The 21,974-nt window shown below is 38.6% G+C and overlaps 1 pseudogene; it reads left to right on the forward strand.

The window, feature by feature from the left end:
- Positions 1–21,974, forward strand: part of LOC141554184 (uncharacterized) — a 45,456-nt pseudogene that overhangs the window by 16,343 nt on the left and 7,139 nt on the right.

Consider the following 21,974-nt stretch of genomic DNA (forward strand, 5'->3'; position numbering starts at 1 on the left):
ATCAGAGGGTCTCAGGATCAGATTCCAAAACCAAAAGATTTAGAATCACTGACAGATTGTTAGAACAAAAGCATCCTAAAGTCAGGGAAACATTAAAATTATTGCTGTCTTCCCTAGAAGTTATATTACATAGAGAGAAAAACAATAATTCTAAAACCATAGAAGATTACATTTCAAGTTGATCTCTGGTAACACTGAAGAAGAGATAATAATTGAAGCTATAAATTTATGAGGAAATTCCCTAGACCAAAACAGGTTTCCACCTTCTGTGAAAGTTATAGCTTGAGAGCTGCCTAGAACATTGAACAGCAAGGTGTCACTGCCATGCTGCACAGAGCACTGAACCTCCAGTCAAGAAAACTCATCTTCCTGAGTTGGATTTGGTCTCAGCCACTTTCTACCTGAGGACCCTGGTCAAGTAACTTAATCCTGTTGACCTCAGTTTCTCCACCTGTTAAATGAGCTAGAGAACGAACTGGTAGACCATTCCAGGATCTCCACGAAGAAAATCCCAAATAGGGTCACAAAGTGTTGGACAGAACTCAAGGTCTTAATAGAAAAAGAGCATTGAGAGGTGAAGTGAATAGTCCAGTGTAACACTTGGTAAGTGTTAAAGGCAGGTTCTGAACCCAGATATGCTAAATGGGAAGCTGGTGTGCTTTATACTTGATAACATATCAGACCCTTAGAGCGTGGTTTCATTCCTGTGTTTCCCTGTACTAGGAAAATCCCTAAATTTGTTGAGATAGAAAGCCAAAGTGTGAGTCTTTATTGTGACACTTATTAGGTAGGTTATCATAGAAAAGTTAAGATGTTATGTATTTTCACAGACCTTATTCGAAAATTCAAAAATTCCAAACATTGGTAAAACATTAGAAACATGTTAGCAATGTATTATAGTTATTATTAAAGTAAGTAATGACCTTAAAGACAATTTCCCACAAAACAGTGGAGACAGCTGACAGCACCAATTCAAGGTGGGAAAAGGATTGTAGGAAGTGTGGATGGAAAGGGTAAATGGCGTCTTTATAGGAAATGGCACTGAAAAGAATGAGATAAATTGGAAGGAAGATAAAATAGGAAAGAGGATGAAGCAATGGTTTGATTTTTTTAAATAGAGGTCAGACTTAATTAAACCTGAAAGTTCTTTTTCCTTTATCTCTCAGAAAGAACTCATCAAAGAGAAAAAATAATCTAAGGATTTAAGAAGAGAAAACAATGATAGAAATAAAGGATAGAACCCAGTATCATCAAGAAGCTTTTTCTGAAATTAGAGAGAAATACAAGGGCAGATTTACTAGAAAACCATTTCTTGACATGAAAGGTGAGGTTACAGGAGGAGTACAGGAAGGACAACACAACTCCTCTCCTCAGGCCTATGGACCTTGAAAGAGAACTCCATTACTCAGCCAAGCTCCTGTGGGCAGTGAGTCTTATCCCTGCCTAGATTTCTGGGTCAGGGGTTTTCAGCTGCATCTGACCCTTTGTAAGCCCCTCTGAGGGATTGCTGGGCAGAGATTCATATCTCAGAGGAGTTTGCCATTTCCTTCTCCACATCATGTCACAGATGAGACCCACAGGGTTAAAGAACCTGTCTGTGTCACTGCTGGGATGTATCTGAGATAAGATTGGAACTCAGAACCATGAGGCAGTCTGGGAAAGACTGGTATCTTAAAGTTTCTAATCAAGACAGTCTGGCCACTGAAATGGACAAAAGACTGGCCCCCTCATCCCTGGATCAAGGGGTCTCAGGCTTATAGGAAAATGTTGCTTAAACTAAATTAAGGGAAGTGGTTTTTATGTTCAGACAGAATGCTTGCCTAACAATGCCTAATAACCCTGATCTAATTTTTTTTTTTTTTTTTGCTAATCTATGTCAACATTTGTCCCTACATCCTGTAAACTTCCCAACATCCCCTTTTCCCATGAGAAGTCGAGTCACTGCAAGACAAGACAGGAATTGCTTTTAAGCCTGTCTCTACTTGGGTTCCTAAAGGAACTCGATCCAGAGATCCGTCCAGGCCGGTGAATAAACTGCTCTCTAAATTGCAAACACCTCGGTTGTCCTGAATTTTATGGCCTGGGCTATTTCAGCCACTTTGTGATTACCTTATCTATGGCAACAAGACAGTTTGGGAAACTAAGTTCCTAGAATGAGTATTTTACCATTTCCAGAGAAAGAGAGATAATAAGTTGGTTTCAGAATTCCCAACAGTTTTAATAACTACCTCTTCAATTTGTTGGTATCTCCCATCCCATTACTAAGGGTGAGACCCTGCTTATTCTCAATTCCCCAGCGTAAAACGGATGAGTTGTTAGTGAATGTGAGATTGGGCAATGCCTTCATAGAAAGGGGGGGAGGAGGAGTAACAAACCCAGCAATCTTCCACAGGAATAGTATTAAGCTTGCGAATGGCTTGAACAGAGGCATTAACCAGGGAAAGAATGAGCGTGGCAGAGGAGGGGGGTCCCTTAGGGAGAGTTGGATGAAAGGCTCCACTGTGAGAGGGTGTGGGAGGAAAGGGTTGGTGGCCTCATGTTGTTTTCTGAAAGAAAGGGATCCCTGGGTGGGTTATGAAGTTTTATCAGAGGCTCTGGGAGCCATCTGGCATTTTGTGCCTGTGAATCATAAATGCAGGCATGTCCTTTGCCCCAGATAAGGACCGGGTCGGGACCCTGCCACTGTTGGACAGAGGGTCTCTCCACATAGCCTGTGCATAAGTATTGGCTGTAGATGAATGCCAGAGGCGGTCTGCGGCAGATTTGCCCTCAATATCATAAGTAAGAAAATTCAACACAAACATTGCATGATTTAAAAGGGTTTTAAAATTTCCTGCTTTAGGATATAACACTTCTCCCCCTGACTGTAATTTTGAGATCATATTTTTTAAAGTTTGATGAGCTCTTTCAACGATTCCTTGACCCTGGGGGTTATAAGATATGCCAGTAATGTGTTTGATTTCCATCTGAGCACAGAACTGTTTAAAGGTGGAGCCAGTGTAGCCCAGACTATTGTCACTTTTAAGAATTTTGGGTTTTGGGACAACAGCCAAAGAGGCGAGAACGTGACAGATCACAGATGTTTGGAGGCTTCCCCTGTTTGTAGGGATGCAAAAATGAAGCCACTAAAGGTGTCTATGGAGACATGAATATATTTTAATTTGCCAAAGGATGGGTAGTGGGTGACATCCATCTGCCATAATTCGCCAGGGACTAACCCCCGGGGGTTCACTCCCAAGTGAGGTTCAGGCAGGAGAGTCAAGCAGCCCTTGCACTGCCGGACAATCTGCTGTGCCTGTTCGCCAGTGATGGAATATCGCAGTCTGAGAGTGTGGGCATTAAGGTGATGTAAGGCATGGGCCTGCTGCCCGGCAGTAAGTGGAGTGACTGAGAGGGCGGCAGCCACAAGTTGAGTGGCCTGATCCACCCTGTCATTACCCTCTGCCAATGGCCCTGGGAGGCCAGAATGGGCACGAACGTGACCTACAAAAAAGGTTCAGTGCAGGCAAGGATTAAGCGCTGAAGTTCAGCAAACAAGGGGGAAGCATTGGTTGAAGGGCGAATATAAGGTAGTCTCCAGCAGGGGGCAGAGTGTGCCACATAGGCACTGTCAGTATATAAATTGAAAGGATCTTCTAATAATTCAAAAACTCTAATGATGGCAGCGAGCTCAACCAGCTGTGCGGAGGTAAAGTTTGTTCTAAAGCGGGAAACTTGACCATCGACACTGAATGCTGCAACGCCTGAGGCTGACCTGTCAGTGAAAACTAGCCGGGCCCCTTTAATTGGGACAGACTTTGTTCCCTTGGGGAAAACAACAGGCGTTTTCTGTAAGAATTGAATCAATTTATCAGAGGGAAAGTGGTTGTCAATGGTTCCCTGAAAAGAAATGGAGCTAGTGGCCCAATCATCATCATTCTGAACAAGCCATTGTACTTGGGAAGTAGTGTAGGGGGAAACTATATGGTCAGGGTCTCTACCAAAGAGCTTGAAGGCAGCCCCTCTGCCGAGGCGTAGGAGGGTAGTAACCAGGTGAGGAAGTATGGGTAGAATTTTGGAGGGGGTGCGGGTAAATGGACCCCAAATAGAGGCTTTTGTTGCCAAAGCAAGCTGTGGGGGCAAAGGGAGTAGGAAATATAAGGAGCCAAAAAGGTTGATTGGAGGCATAATATCCTATGTGCTGTTTGTGGATGGCGCATTCTACTGTAATCAGGGATTTTTGCGCCTCAGTGGTGAGTGAGCACGGGGAGGAGGGATGGGGTCTCCTCTTAAGATGTCAAAAAGAGGTTTTAATTCCCCCATTGTAAGTTTCAAGTAGGGTCTGAGCCAACTGATATCACCGAGGAGTTTCTGAAAATCATTAAGAGTATGCAAACAGTCTGTCTGCAATAGGAGTTTCTGGGAAAGGACTTTGTTGGAAAATAGCTCAAAACCTAAGAACAGCTGCAGGGGTTGGGTTTGAACCTTTTCGGGAGAGATCAAGAGGCCGCGTCTGGAGGGCAGAGACAAGGAGCTGGCAGATCTGAGAAAGGTGTGGCTCATTGGGTCCTGCTAAGAGAATATCATCCATGTAGTGGATGATATACACTTCAGGATGATGCATCCTGAATGGATCAATAGTCTGAGCCACTATTTTTGACAAAGGGTTGGGCTATTAGCCATACCCTGAGGGAGGACCCTCCATTGAAAGCGTGGGGAGGGGCCCACACAATTAACTACTGGGAGGCTAAAAGCAAAGCGTTTGCAATCTTCGGGGTGAAGAGCAATGGAGAAAAAACAATCTTTTAGGTCAATGACAATTTTTAAAAATCCCCTAGGGATAGCCACGGGATTGTGGCAGAGATTGTAGAGAAGGAGTTAGCAACATCTCCAGCTTCATTAATGATTAGCCAAGTGTAATTGAAAACCTGATAAGTCCCAGAGGAAGTCCAGGCAGAGTTCCAACAGAGGTAAAAAGGCCAATTTCAGGTTTTTTGATTTGCTAAGAGGGCCCTTCTTGTAAGGCAATGAAGGGGGAGCTGCCGCTGGGCTTGAAGCCGGGAGGAGGATGGTCTTTTTAAGCGAATTTTGCAGGGAAGAAAGTTCAGTGGAAAGCTAAAAAGAAAGAACCTAACTAAATCTTTTTTCTTTACTCTAACCCCTCTTTCTCTGAGGGATGCTTTAAGGTCCTTTATAAAAACCTGCTCTTTAAATAACTTATGACCCATTTCTATGAGACAGACGATTCAAAACTTACCAAGGACTGGAACTCTCATGAGTGGTGAAAGTGGTCCTTCTTCCAATGGGGGTCTCAATGACTTCTCTGGGAAGGGGTCCGTCTGGCAAGGGTCCGTACCTCGAGCCTCGCGTTGGGCGCCACCTGTCCCGGTCCAGCGGGACTCAGTTATTTGGGGAGTCGAGGGGGACCCAGCCTGAAAGAGAAACGGGCAAGAAAGAAGAGCAAGACCAAGCAGATTCTTGTCAAGGTCTCAGTTTATTGCTCTTGGGGTACAGCTAATATAGCAAAAAGCATGAGAAAGAGAAGTAGGGTTGGGCCTGGGAAAGGAACTTGGGGATGGCTGGTTCAATGAACAGGAACAGTATACAATGTTGGAATATTCTATGGTTGGCTGATTCTCGAAACTGTTTATCTGCGGGTAATGCCCACCTGTGGTCGGCCGATTCTCAGAACAATTTGTCTGAGGGTAATGCCCACTTAGGGGGGAGAAACACCTGGGCAGGCTCACTTGGGGGGGAGACACCTGGGCCGAAGCCGTTGGCTCCCAACACTGGAGGGAGGTGCAGATGGCTATATGAATTTATGTATGAACATAGGTATATGTAAGTGTATATACAGATATGTGTCTGCTTATGTGTACAGAAATCAGTCTCTGCTTAATTGTGGCTGTTTGGGGGAGGTAAGCCAGATGAAAGGAGAAAAGAGAATGAATAAAAAGAGTATTGCAGAAAACAGAAGAATAAATAAAGGAGCAAAGAAAACATGGACTTTCATAAATATAATGTCTTTTATTATATATGCTTTTTTTTTTTTTACTGAGGCATTTGGGGTTAAATGACTTGCCCAGGGTCACACAGCTAGTAAGTGTCTGAGATCAGATCTAAACTCAAGTTCTCCTGACTTCAGGGATGGTGCTCTATTCACTTCGCTACTTAGCTGCCCTGTATATGCTTTCTTGAAATGGAAATTTATTGTTACATTTTTTGAATCCTTCCTTATGTTCTGCTGGATACATGACATTTTTCTGTTGTCTTTTCCCCATTTTTGGAAAAGATCCTAAAAATTTTGTAAAGCATTCAACGTGGTCATCTCATTTAATTCTCAAACAGTCCTAAGAGGTAAATTCTATTATTCGACTCCCCATTTTTCAGATGAGTTTAGATGAGTTAAGAGGGAAGGAAATAAATGCACAGTTGAATGCCTTTTATGCACCAGGCACTATGCTAAGTATTTCTTGGAATATTATCTCATTTAATTTTCACCACAACCCTGAGAAGTAGATGCCATTGTTAGATCCATTTTTCAGATAAACTAAAAGGGAATAAGTATTTATGTAGGCCTTGCTGAGTCTCAGCTATGATTATTCTCAAGTTACAGTTGGAGAAACTGAGGCATATGGATCGAGTGACTTGTCCAAGGCCACACAACCCTAGAAGTTATCTTGACTTTAATCTTATCTCGACCTAGAACCCCCTGACCCCACCTCTGTTAAGTACCACTAATTAACCTTTCTATAGAGTTCAACTGACACTACCCAAATTTTCTATAGAGCTGAACTCAAGCTAAGTACTCCTACTTAACTTTCAAAAGAACCGAATTAATGTTAAGTAGCACCACTTAAGCTTTCTATGGATTTGAACTATCACTAATCAAACTTTCTATAACTCTCTAATCCCATCTGGGAGTTCCTGTCCACTGAGATCTCTCGGTGACTTAAAATAAACTTTTACTTTTTTACTTTTAATTGAGTAAATTCTTTTACTTCACCTATGCCTGGTCTCACGCAAATAAGCCTAGAAATCCCCAACACAACCAGTTCATTTTTTGTGCATTATGATTTTGAACATAAAAGTAGTTAGTTGGGTGATGATCCTTTCTAAACTTAGATACAGCTGATCTTCAGTGCTCTGTATCAAGGAGCCTTGCCAGCCTGGCCAGATTCAGCTGACCATATGTGTCCATCTACAAGGAAAAAAGAAAGCTTTTGTTTTTGGAAAGGATACAAATGGATAATGGAAAAGTCCTATTCACTTGGAGAGGCTTCTGGGGATAATCTCCAGCTGTCCTTCAAGGCCTGGCCTGGCTAAGTTCAGAATCAGATCAGTAACAAGTCTTGAGGTTTTGATGAAAAGAATTCTCAGGTTTTGTTCCAGGTCACAGAGAGATTATATTGTAGAGGGATTACTCCCAACCATTGAAATGATGATAAGTTTGAAAAAAATGTATATATGTATACTTAACTTTGAGATCTGGAGAGGAGTTTTGTTGTAGAGTTGTATCACTTGTGTCCAGCTCATTCTGAGGTTTTCTTAACCAAGGTGCTGGAGTCCTTTCCAGCTATTTTATAAATGAGGAAACTGAGGCAAATAGGATTGAGTGACTTGCTCAGGGTCATTTAGCTATTAATTATCTGGTGCTGGATTTGAACTCAGGTCTTCCTGCCTCCAAGCCTGGTACTTTATATACTGTGCTATTTACCTGCCCAGTAAAGGAACATAGAATTCTTCAGGTCCAGCCCTCTCATTTCATCAGCCTGGAAAAGCAGTGTGACTTGGCTAGGCTCACAGGGCTGGTAAATGCCAGATCCTGTAATGCCGGGAGAAACTGAGGCAAGATAGAGATTAGAGAGTTTTTAATATTTTATTAATTGGAGAGTTTAATTGACTGGACAGGACTCTCGTCTCAAAGTGTCCAGTAATGAATAGGGGAATGAAAAACACTTTTATAGCTTTTCAGACAAAGGAAAGAAGAAGAGCAGAAAAAGTTAGAAGCGCTTGGTTTTTTTGTCAGGTTGGGGGGACGGAGGCTGTAAATTCTTACTAAAAGCCAGAGTCAGAATGTTTGAATAATAGAAGTAAAGATGTCAGTGAAGTATCCAAGATAGTCTTATCTTTTGGAATATTTTAGAGGGGCACTGTCATAAATTCTTGAGGGCAGAAGGAGCTAGGAGCCAGAAAGTCTGATCTGCTCCTCATCTCCCATTGACAATTTATAACCTTAGAGCAAATGGTCCTCATTCTTAATGAACCAGGGGGGTTTTACGACTTAAGGGACTGAGGCAGAACAGTTAAGGAAACTTGAGACAGAACAATTCAGGGAAACTCAGTCAGGACAATAAGGGAAACTAGTGCAGGGAAACTGAGGTACAACAGCTCAAGGAGACTGTGGCATAACATTCCTACTAAGATAGGATTTGGACCCAGTTCTTCCAGACCTTTTACTTTTCTCTCTTGCCTTTTCTTTTTCTTTTTCTTTGCTTTTTAAATATCGTTTACTTTTCTTTCTCTTTTCTCTCTTTTTAAAATAACTCTTCTCTTTTACTTTTCTCTTTTCTATTTCTCAAATATGTTTGTCTTTTATATATGTGTTTGAGTATATATAGCTACATCTATCAGTATGACTAGAGTTTTTGTTTACTTCTTTAGATAATTAATTCAATGAGGGCAGGGTACCAAAAGAGAAGTGTGGCTGGAATGGGTGAGAGTTTCCTTGTTCTCCAAGGCAAAGGTTCCCAGGAAATTCACTTACTCAAAGACTGTGATTAAAAAAAAGGCTTTTATTGTTAGAGAGACACCAAGATAAAGGCTTTCTTGGCAGGCAATATCATTCTCAAGAGAAAAGTGATTTGCAAAGAGGCATTTTCTGAAAGCCTATTATATACAGGAATCTAAGAATAGGCAAGACCATTTGAGTTTGTATATGAAAGGAGACTTTTTCTGGAGACTTATCTTCCTGTTTCCAGAGGGTGTGAGATCATTTAAGTTTGTATGTGAAAAGAAGACCATTTGAGTTGATTTTACATAAATTTACTGGGCTGTCTGAGGTAGTTTTACTCTCATCAAATTCAGTACTTGAAAAAGTGGGCATTTGTATGTCCTAGACCATTTGTATGGGAGGCTTCTGAAGCTGACATTGCTTGTCCCAGCACCTTTTGGTAGAATCCACATAGCCACAGTTTGAAGCACAATCTGAATTCTTGCTCTTCTGATGGTGACTATTGACTAACAGGTCAGTCCTGGGAAGTAAAAATATATTCTAAGGTAAAGAAGGAATGATTTTTGCAGGGCCATGACTTTCAAGAGAAAGGTAGACTATATTAGTGTGTTTGTCTTCCCCTATACTCTTTAACATTGATCTTTTAACACTGGCATTTTTTAAATCAGCTTTGCCAGTTTGTTGGATATGAAGCAAAACTTAAATTTTCTTTTCATTTGAATTTCTATTATTAGCTCAGTGGAATTTTTTTTTCATATGGCTGTTGATTATCAGTATTTTCCCATATGAAAAATGTTTATCATGACTAGTGGGGAACTATGTTTTGCATAACTATACTTGTGTATCCTATATCAAATTATTTTCCTTCTCAATGATGAGGAAGAGAGATAATTTGGAACTCAAAAATTTTTAAATAAATGTTTAAAATTGCCTTTACAATTAGAAAAATTTGGTGTTTATGATAAATGAAATAAACATGATTTTACTATTTTAATTTATAAATTTAGGAATATACCAATCAAATTTCCATTGGGTTACTTTGTAGAATTAAACCAAATGATTACAAAATTCACTGGGTAAATCTAAAACTCAAGACTCTCAGGACAACAATGCAGGGAAACACAAGAATGGGGAAAAGGTAGTATTACCATATTTTAAGCTATATACATGTGGATTTACTTTGTATTCTACAAGTTGGCTAAAGTTGTTAATTATTTCTAGTAGTTTTTTAGTTGATTCTCTAGGATTCTCTAAGTATGCCAACATGCCATCTTTAAAGAGTGATAATTTTATTTCCTTGTTTCCTACTTTAATTCCTTTTTTCTTCTCTTGTTGGTAAACCTAACATTTCTAATACAATATTGACATGGTAATGGTGATAGTGGGCAACCTTGTTGCACCCTGATCTTATAGGAAATGTTTTAAACTATAGTATAAATCAGAATCTTTAAAAGTATCTGATAATTTGTTTTGGTTTTTTCTTATATCTGAGGAATGCTTTAAATTACAAGGATCTAAGAACAATCAAATATAACCCTTTAGGACTCACTAAACTCCAAAATACAATGTAGTAGTGAAATTACTTTTTTTTTTTTTCCCCACAAGAATTGCTGAGAAGTCTAGAAGGCAATTTGGCAACACTCAGATCGCCATAGACAAATAAGTTCCAAATGAATATATACTCTAAGAATCAAAAGTCACATCATTAAAAAACTAGAAAATAGGAGATTTTTTCAGATGTGTTTGAAGAAAAATACGTAACCTATCAAGAGGTAAAAAGGATCATAAAATGTAGTTTTTTAGAATTTTACACAATAAAAATGTTGCTTCAATATGGTGTAGCTCAGGGTTTAATGAATTGAGTACCAGCCCTAGAGTTACAAGGATCCAAGTTCAAATGTGGTCTTAGACATTATTAGCTGTATAACCCTGGAGAAGTTATTAACCCTGCTGCCTCAGTTTTCTTATCTGCAAAATGAATTGGAGAAGGAAATGGCAAAACATGTGCCATGAAACTCCCAATAGGGTCACAGAGAGTGGGATATGAGTGGAATCATTCCATAGCAACAACGGAAGGAGGAGAGGTGCTCTGAAATACATTTTTAAAATCTTTTCCTTTGTTATTTCATTGTCCTGGTCGCCATTTTCATTGTCTCATCTAGTCAAGGAATATAGTAAATTGATTCCTTTTCCTGTAATCCCCAAAGAAATCCTTTTTCTTCTTAAATGAAGAAGGCTCTTGAGTTGAACACATACTATAAAAGCCTGTGGAAGAAAGTTTTTTGTGAATTTAATCCTTGTGTCCTAATTCACCTCCTAGAGCTCTGATCCTTGGAACTTGCTATAAGCAAAGGAATAGAGTTAGCACTGGAGAACTAACAGCCATGAGCCTTTTCTCCAATTCTAGGGAAAGGCATATCTACTCTTGGGCTCCCTTTGACCTCTCCCTCTATAAGAATCACAGGACTCACATCTACATGGTCTGTTGGGAATTTTCTCTTTGTGATTTTGGGAGTTATAAGTAGAAGGTTCTTCCTCATAACTTCTTTTTCTGTCTTAGGGCTGCAATCTTAAGACTCTGCACATTAACCAGAAAAGGACGATTGAAGAAAAAAATGACTTCTGGATTCCTGAGTTCCTCATCCCAGGTGAACTGAGATTTCCTGCCCTTTTTTCTTTTGGGGGGAGGGAAGCTAAGGCAGTTGGGGTTAAGTGACTTGCCCAGGGTCACACAGCTAGGAAGTATTAAGTGTCTGAGGTCAGATTTGAATTCAGGTCCTCCTAACTTCAGGGCTGGTGCTCTATCCACTGTGCCACCTAATTGTCCCTGATTTCTTGCCTTTCTTGAAGTGGAAATTGATTTAACCAAAAGTTTCTTTTTCTTCCCCTTCATCAGCCAGGCACCTAAATATCAGTTGTCCTCTCTCCAAATAATAATGGGATTCTGAGAGATCATATATCATTGGAGGTAGGAAGCCTTAGTTGAGCACCCTAGCTGTTTCTTTTATGTAAGACTTGGAGTAGAATTCAGACTCCCTTATTCTTAAACCATTTTTCTTTTTATTATATCATGGTGCTCTCATAGAAATTTTCCTAGATCATCCTCTCTGTTATTCTTCCTGTAAAACATTTTATTCATATAGTGATTCAACCTGCTGTGTTTTGGGTATTGAGCTAAGTTGTGGAGCAAAGAAATATGAAGCGTAATTACTGTCCTAAAAGGAATCTTACTAGGATGAAAATCAGTATCCAGAGGAGTAGACAGTAAATGTGATGTTATGGGGAATGGAGTGATGAAGGTGAAAGGAGTAAGATTGGAAGTGGGATTGAAGGACAGTTAGAGCTTGAGTACTTGGAGCAAGTCAGTATCTATGAGCCTGTTTCCTCATCTAAAGATGGTCTGTGAGTTACCTTCCAACCCTAAATATGATTATCTGGGCACCAGAGGCAAAGTCCAAAGCAGCGTTGATGGGGGTTGAGGTCCCTTTAAGATTCCTTTCTAATTGCCCAACCCATGGCTAACCTTGATTCACAAATCCTGGTCAAAGGCACCCTTTGAATATCTGGGCCCAGCCCCCACCATCAGCTTAGCTTCCCCCAGCCCTCACCTGATCTGAGCTAACTGAAAAGCCCGCCAAAAACTTAGGGGTACCCCCATCATCTTCCAGGTATAAAAAGGGCCAAGCTGGAGCCCTCTTGGCAGGAGCCCTCACAGCCAACACATGGTATCCTTCCAGCCATGTAAGGGTTCCTGCCGGCCAGTGGCCACCTCTGGCCCTGGCGTCTTTCTAACTGAGCTTTACTTCCAAATTTCTACAATAAATCTTTTATTTCTCAATCTAGGTTTTCGGGCCTGTAAATTCATTTACAGGGGACACTGCGCCTCATGGGATTATCTCACTATCTATGCGCCGAGAAACGGGGTTCCCTCTTTCCTTTCCCTCATTAGCATGAATGGACTGTCCCTACCCAGTGAGAATGCTTCCTTCCCTTAGAGCAGTCTCCAAGAAGATTTTATCCATATAAATTGAAACCATCTACATATAAAGGTCAGGGATTGCTCTCTAGTTTCTTGTTTTAGTTTCCTTGTGTGCTGAGAAGTTAAATAGTGTACCCAAAGTACGTTGTCATGATGTCTCTGGGAAGGAATTTGAACCCAAATCTTCATAATTCAGGCTGTTTCTCTTCAGTGGCTGCTTTTATCTAGGAATGTTATAAATGAGATGGTATTACACTGCAGAAATCCTTGAGTTCCTGTGAGAGGAGTTTGGATATTACTTTTGAACAACTTGAATGATTGAGGTTTTTTCCCCACAGTGCATCTCTTTCCCTACTATACCATTTAAATCAAAAACATTTTGAAAGCACATACTATACACTAGGAGCTGTGCTAAAACACTGGGAATGCTAAAAGAGGCACCAAACAGTCCCTGCCCTCAAGGAACTTCTAATCTAGTAGGAGGACAGTTTACCCCCAAATATATGCAAAGCAATCTACAGACAGATAAAGGAGGAAGTAATTAGTAGAAATAAGGCTTTAAAATTAAAATTATTTAGGAATAGGATTTTAGTTGTTACTTAAAAGAAGACAGAGAACTCAATTGTCTGTGAAGGAGGGAGAGCCTTCCAGGCTTGGTGGATGGTCCAGATTTCCCTTTCAAAAGTCTAATAAGATGGTCTTCAGCTATTTACATTCTTAGTCTTGGGACCATTTAATGATGCTCTGATTATTGCTGGTTTTCCTTCATTCGAAGAAAGGACCCCAGTGACATCCCTGTGACAGAGCCAAGTTACATGTGTTGGACTGTGGGTGACCAAACCACTAGGAGCTGGAATGCTCGGCCATGGGTCAGATACAAGTGGTCCCGAAGATCCTTTGGAGGGGCTTCTCCCCCTGAGCACATCTCATGTTTCTTCTGAGTGAATCCAGCTCTGCTTCCCTGGTGGAGTATGGGGCCTTGATTGAGGGCACGCTCTGCTGGGCGGTCCTGGGCCAGTGTCTCCCTTGTCAAACACTCGATTCTAAAGTTCTTTGCAGATCCATTGAGGGCACCCTTGCCTCACTGACCACTTTGTGAGCCCATGTTGTCATGTGTGAGTTCTTCATAAGATGATTCCTTTTGGTGACCACATGCTAAAGACTTAATCAAATTTACTCAATGTTCTCTCATTTTTTTTTTTTTCTTATAAATAAACCCTAGGGGAAAAAAAAAAAAACAAAAAACAAAAAAACAAAGGTCGTCTCTTGTGTTAATGGGGAAAAGAGATTGTAGGGATGTAGCTACTAGAACTGGATGCTATTTTGGTGTCCCTTGCACAGCACAATGATTACATATAGCTTGAATGCTCCTTATTTGTGAACTCCTGAGCCATGGAAGGTCAGAGGACTAGTCAGATTTCTTGCTTTAAACTTTTGTATACCACCAGAAACATATGTGTGTGCCTACTATTTGTGTTTCCTCACATTTCTTTTTTTTTTTTGATTCCTTAAGAATATAATAATATATAACTTTTTCTTTTGTTTTATTCTTTTACTAATTAGTGATTGTAAACATTTTTCCAACATCAAATATAAGCTAACCTTTACTTAGCATTTTTTTAAATTCAAGTTTTATTTTCAAAACATATGCATGGATAATTTTTCAACATTAACCTTTGAAAACCATATGTTCCAATTTTCCCCCCATGTCCCCTATCTCCTCCCATAGATGGCAAGTAATCCAATATATGTTAAACATGGTAGAAATATGTTAAATCCAATATATGTATACATATTTATACAATAATCTCGTTGCACAAGAAAAATCAAATCAAGCAGGAAAAAAATGAGAGAAAACAAAATGCAGGCAAACAAGAACAAAAAGAGTGAAAATACTGTGTTGTGAACCACACTCATTTCCCACAGTCCTCTCTCTGGGTGTAGATGGCTCTCATCATCACAAGATCATTGGAACTAGTCTGAATCATCTCAATGTTGAAAAGAGCCAGGTCCATCTGAATTGATCATCATATAAACTTGCTGTTGCTATGTATAATGGTTCTGCTCATTTCACTTAGTATCAGTTCATGTAAGTCCCTCCAGCCCTCTCTGAAATTATCCTGCTCATTGTTTCTTATAGAACAATAATATTCCATAACATTCACATTTCATAACTTATTTAGCCATTCTCCAACTGATGGGCATCCATTCAGTTTCCAATTTTTTGCCACTGATTGTAAACACAATATAAGTGTTTACCACTTAGATTTCTTCTTATGTAAATTATGTTCATACTCTCTGGCCTTTGTCCTTTGGATATCTTTTTTTTACTTTAAAGGTTTGGATCAATTTCCTATGAATCCTGCAACTGAAGCTTTTAGCTATCCTGTTTATCCCAAATTATTTTCATAATTCTTTGGCATTGTTGATATCTCATTTGATGCAATGGATATCTGACTTATTTGCCAGAGAAAGGTTATTGCCAGAGATGATACCAGATTATAATATATGCTCATTTATAAAAATCTTTTGAAGAAGGATGATAGACAGTTATGAGCAGCAGCATCTCATAAATTTAAAAAAAAAAAAAAAAGCACGGAAAGCAAAACCAGTTTAAGGAAGGCTTGATAAGGTATACAACTAAGCAGTCATAACAGGTACTTTTTTTTTGGATGAAAATCAGAGATCAGCAACAGAAGAAAAATTGAAAAAATTGCTAAAAATTGTTATATAAGTTATGCTTTATAACTTTAGGCAGTTGGAACCGCCAAACTTTAACCTTTAATATGAGGTGGTAGGAATATCACTAAAGATGATAAAGATGGAAAAAACAGCTATCTTGGATCAAGTTTATATGAAGGCAGTTTGTTCAGGAAAAGGATTTTTAAGGCTTAATAAGAAAAAAGAGAGAGTACCATAAGCATGGGAAAATACTCATGCCTTAATATTTTTTTAAAAATGTGACTGGTGGGGCGGGACAGAGCCAAGATGGTGGAGAGCAGACATAACATCCTGTGATCTGCTCTGATCTTCTCTCAAACCAATAGCAGATTAAGCCTTTAAACTGGTTCTGGACTGAAAGAACCCATAAATAATTGGAGTACAACAAATTCCCAGAAGAAACCAAATGAAGGTGGCCTAGCTGTCCCAGACCTAAAACTATATTATAAAAGCAGCAGTCATCAAAACTATTTGGTACTGGCTAAGAAATAGAGAAATTGATCAATAGAATAGGTTAGGTTCACAGGACAAATAGTCAATAACTATAGCAATCTGGTGTTTGACAAACTCAGAGACCCCAGCTTTTGGGATAAGAATTCCCTATTTGACAAAAACTGCTGGGAAAATTGGAAATTAGTATGGCAGAAAGTAGGTATAGACCCATACCAAACACCATATAACAAGATAAGGTAAAAATGGGTTTGTGATTTAGACATAAAGAGTGATATCATAAGCAAATTAGATAAGATGGTTTACCTCACAGATATGTGGAGAAGGAAGGAGTTTATGTCCAAAGAACTGGAAATCATATTTGAACACCAGATAGATAATTTTGATTATAAGAAGTTAAAAAGTTTTTGTACAAATAAAATTAATGCAGACAACATTATAAGTGAAGCAATAAATTGGGAAAACGTTTTTACATTCAAGGGTTCTGATAAAGGCCTCATTTCTAAAATATAAAAAGAGTTGACTCAAATTTATCAAAATACAAGTATTTATTCTCCAATTGATAAGTGGTTCATATCAAAGCATATGAACAGTTTTCAGATGAATAAATTATAACTATTTCCTTTTTTTTCACATCTAATAGATTTTATTTACCAGATATTTGCATGGGTAATTTTACAACAATGACAATTGACAAACCCTTTGTTCCAATTTTTCTCCTCCTTCCCCCACCCCCAGATGGCAGGTTGACCAATACATGTTAAATATGTTAGAGTATAAATTAAATACAATATATGAATACATGACCAAACAGTTGTTTTGCTGAACAAAAAGAATCGGATTTTGTGTATATTTAGCCTGTGAAGGAAATCCAAAATGCAGGCGGATAAAATTAGAGGGATTGGAAATTCTATGTAGTAGTTCATAGTCATCTTCCAGAATGCTTTCACTGAGTGTAGCTGGTTCAGTTCATTACTGCTCTATTGGAACTGATTTGGTTCATCTCATTGTTGGAGAGGGCCAAGTCCAACAGAATTGATCATCATATAATATTGTTGTTGAAGTATGTAATGATCTCCCAGTCCTGCTCATTTCACTCAGCATCAGTTCATACAAGTCTCTCCAGGCCTTTCTGAAATCATCCTGTTGCTCATTTCTTACAGAACAATAATATTCCATATTATTCATATACCACAATTTATTCAGCCAATCTTCAATTGATGGGCATCCACGTAGTTTCCAGTTTCTGGTCACCACAAAGAGGGCTGCCACAAACATTCTTGCACATACAGGTCCCTTTCCATTCTTTAAGATCTCTTTGGGATACAAACCCAGTAGCAACACTGCTGGATCAAAGGGTATGCACAGTTTGATAACTTTTTGAGCATAGTTCCAAATTGCTCTCCAGAATGGCTAGATGTATTCGCAGTTCCACCAACAATGTATCAGTGTCCCGGTTTTCCCACATTCCCTCCAACATTCTGCATTACCTTTCCCTGTCATTCTAGCCAATCTGACAAGTGTGTAGTGGTATCTCAGAGTTGTCTTAATTTTCATTTCTCTGATTAATAATGATTTGGAGCATCTTTTCATATGACTAGAAATAGTTTCAATTTCTTTATCTGAGAATTCTCTGTTCATATCCTTTGACCATTTATCAATTGGAGATTGGCTTGATTTCTTATATATTAGAGTCAGTTCTTATATATTTTGGAAATGAGGCCTTTATCTGAACCTTTGACTGTAAACATGTTTTCCCAGTTTATTGTTTCCCTTCTAATCTTATCTGCATTGATTTTGTTTGTACAAAACCTTTTCAATTTGATATAATCAAAGCTTTCTATTTTGCGATCAATAATGATCTCTAGTTCTTCTTTGGTCATGAATTCATCCCTCTTCCACAGGTCTGAGAGGTAAACTAGCCTATGTTCCTCTAATTTATTTATAATCTCATTCTTTATTCCTAGGTCATGAACCCATTGTGACCTGACCTTAGTGTACAGTGTTAAGTGTGGATTAATGCCTAGTTTCTGCCATATTAATTTCCAATTTTCCTAGCAATTTTTGTCAAACATTTGAGTTCTTATCCCAAAGGCTGGAGTCCTTGGGTTTGTCAAACACTAGGTTGTTAGAGTTATTAATTATTTTGTCCTTTGGACCTAACCTATTCCACTGATCAACTAGTCTATTTCTTAACCAATACCAACTGCTGCTTTATAATATAATTTTAGATCTGGTACAGCTAGGCCACCTTCATTTGATTTTTTTTTTCATTAATTCCCTTGAAATTCTTGACCTTTTGTTTTTCCATATGAACTTTGTTGTTACTTTTTCTAGGTCATTAAAATAGTTTTTTGGGAGTCTGATTGGTATAGAGCTAAATAAATAGATTAGTTTAGGTAGTATTGTCATCTTTATTATATTTGCTCGCCCTCTCCAAGAGCATTTAATATTTTTCCAATTGGTTAGATCGGACTTAATTTGTGTGGAAAGTGTTTTGTAGTTTTGCTCATATAGTTTCTTATTTTCCCTTGGCAGATAGATTCCTAAATATTTTATACTATCAGTAGTTACTTTAAATGGAATTTCCTTCTGTAACTCTAACTGTTGGACTTTGTTAGTGACATATAAGAATGCTGATGATTTATGTGGATTTATTTTGTATCCTGCAACTTTGCTAAAGGTGTGGATTATTTCTAATAGCTTTTTAGTTGAATCTTTGGGGTTCTCTATGTATACCATCATATCATTCACAAAGAATGATAATTTGGTTTCCTCATTACCTACTCTAATTCTTTGAATCTCTTTCTCGGCTCTTATTGCCAAAGGTAGCATTTCTAATACAATATTGAATAGTAATGGTGATAGTGGACAACCTTGTTTCACCCCTGATCTTAATGGGAATGGTTGCAATCTTTCTCCATTACATATGATGCTTATTGATGGTTTTAAATAGATGCTACTGATTATCTTAAGGAAAAGTCCGTTTATTCCTATACTCTCAAGAGTTTTTAGTAGGAATGGATGTTGGATTTTATCAAATGCTTTTTCTGCATCTATTGAGATGATCATATGATTTTTGTTAATTTGATTATTAATATGGCCAATTATACTGATAATTTTCCTAATATTGAACCAGCCCTGCATTCCTGGTATAAATCCTACTTAATATATTATCCTGGGGATGATTTTCTGGAGTCTTTTTGCTAATATCTTATTTAAGATTTTAGCATCAATATTCATTAGAGAGATTGGTCTATAGCTTTCTTTCTCCGTTTTCAACCTACCTGATTTGGGTATCAGTACCATGTCTGAAAACTATTTCTAATCATAGGAGAAGGTGCTATAAATCATTCTTTATCAGAGAAATGCAAATTAATATAACTCTGAGATACCACTACACTCCTCTCAGATTGGTTAAGACTACAGGAAAAGACAAGGACAAATGTTGGAGGGCATGTGGGAAACTGGGACACAAACACATTATGGTTGGAGTTGTGAATGGATTCAGTCATTATGGAGAGGAATTTGGAACTCTGTTTGACCCAGCAGTGTTTCAACTGAGCTTATATCCCAAAGAGATCTTTAAGGAAGGAAAATGTGGTGATATGGGAGCCACCTGCCAGTGGCTCCTGGAGATCCAGTGCAGTTTGGCAGAATGGATCTCTTTGTATGAGAGGATGATAATGATAATACAAGGCAGTTGCTGTTGTCTGAACTCTCTTCTCTTCCCTCTGCTTCCAATTTATTTCATTCCCAGTCCACAAGGAACATCTGTGTCAGCAAAGGCTGCTAAGTGAAATGAGCAGAAGCAGGAGATCATTGTACATGGCAACATCAATATTATATGATGATCAATTCTGATAAACTTTGCAACAGTGAGATGATTGATGGAAGTCCCAATAATCTTGTGATGAAGAGAGCCATCTACATCCAGAGATGTTATGATCCACAGCTGTGGAGACTTAGAGTATTGACTTCTCCCTTCCTTAACAATTCCCTGTTTTTGTTTTAAACATGATTATTTCCCCCCCACAGCATGGTCAGTAAGTTTGTTTATATCTGAGTCCGCACACTGAAAAATGCAAGAAGCACTATCACCTCTGCATGGTTGTAGAGTGAAATACTATATAGGTGTTAATGTTGTGAGATGTTATGGAGGCAAACTTTCAAACAGAGAAGAGGATTGTAGTCAGAACAGGCATTTAAGAATCTCATCAGTCTCCTGGCTCGGCCTTTTGATGTGTTGGCCCTTTCAATTTCCCCAACTAAAAAAGTCGTACCGAGTCTCTTCTCCTTTTCCTTCCCCACGAGTTACCGAAGGGACTCTATTGAATCCTACTCACGAATAGCTCTCGGATGCTTTCAAAGTCTTTCCACATTGGTTACATTCATAAGACTTCTCTCCAGTGTGAATTCTCTGATGATTACTAAGCAATTGCCTTTTTCTAAAAGCCTTTTCATATTGGTTACATTCATAACGTCTTTCTCTAAGCTGAATTCTCTCATGTTCTTCACTGATTTCTCACCAAGTGATGTTGCAGGGATCATCCCTCATGAATCTTTGCTTGCAAGATTCTACTACAGAAAGGCTTAGCTCTCTGTTGTAATTTTCTTCATTTCAAGTCTGAGCTCTTCTGGAGAGAAGCTCCTCAGGCCTTCTTGTAATCATCATGCTAATTGTTTCTTGTAAAACAATAATACTACGTAATGTTCATAAACCATAACACATTCAGCCATTCTCCACCTGTTGGGCATTCACTCACAATCTTCCCTTTTTTTAAAGACACTTTCCACATTGCATACATTCATAAGGTTTTTCTCCAGTGTGGATTCCCTGATGAACAGTAAGGCTTTGCTAATGTCTCAAAATCTTTCCACACTGATTACATTCCCAAGATTTCTCTCCAGTGTGGGTTCTGTGATGATCAGTAAGAACTTCCTTTTCTTTCTTTCTTCCTTTATTTTCTTTCTTTATTTCCTTCCTTCCTTCCCTTCCTTCCTTCTCCTCTTTCCTTTCTTTCTTTTGGTCAGAATAAAGACAGACTGTGAAGGAGAGTGGGAGAGTGAGTGTGCTCTAGCTCAATCTCATACTCGAAACTCAAAAACCAAGACTTCAGACTCTATTCCTCACCATCCTCGTGGTGACTATCCTACTTAGACCAAGGCTCATCTGGAGATCCTCCAGAAAGCTAGCCCGGACATTATATTTTGGCACCCAATGTGGGGCACTAGAAAGCAGGACATTATAGAAAAGGGACCCACATGTGCAAAAATGTTTGTGGCAGCCCTTTTTGTAGTGGCAAGAAACTGGAAACTGAGTGGATGCCCATCAGTGGGAGAATGGCTGAATAAATTGAATGTTATGGAATATTATATTTTTGTAAGAAGTGACCAGCAGGTTGATTTCAGAGAGGCTTGGAGAGACCTACATGAACTGATGCTGAGTGAAATGAGCAGAACCAGAAGATCATTGTACACAGAAACAACAATATTATATGATGATCAATTCTGATAAAGGTGACCCTTTCTAACAATGAGATAATTGATGGCAGACCCAATAATCTTGCGATAAAGAGAGCCATCTACACCCAGAGAGAGCACTGTTGGAACTAAATGTGGACCACAACTTTACATTCTTTTTATTTGTTGTTCACTTGCATTTTGTTTTCTTACTCATTTCCTTTCTTTTTTTCATCTGATTTCTCTTGTGTAGCAAGAGAATTGTATGAATATGTTTATACGTATTAGATTTAACATATATATTTAGCATTTAACATATATTGGATTACTTGCCATCTAGGGAAGGGGGTTAGGGGAGGAAGAGAAAATCTGAAACACAAGGCTATGCAAGGGTCAGTGTTATCAAATTATCCATGTATATGTTTTGAAAATAACAATCTTTATTAAAAAAATAAAAATAAATAAAAATGTGACTGAGAGAACATCAATGTCTACTGCTCTGTATTCTTCCTCTCCTATCATTACAAAATCTTTATGAGAATCATCTCTTTATAAATTGGAGGAATCTTCAATATGGGTAGTTGTAGGAAACAAGTACACTTATATTATCAATATTCAGCAAATGGGTACATCTTTCATATTTCACAA

Source organism: Sminthopsis crassicaudata, chromosome 2, assembly GCF_048593235.1.
Source record: "Sminthopsis crassicaudata isolate SCR6 chromosome 2, ASM4859323v1, whole genome shotgun sequence".
NCBI classification, from domain to species: domain Eukaryota; kingdom Metazoa; phylum Chordata; class Mammalia; order Dasyuromorphia; family Dasyuridae; genus Sminthopsis; species Sminthopsis crassicaudata.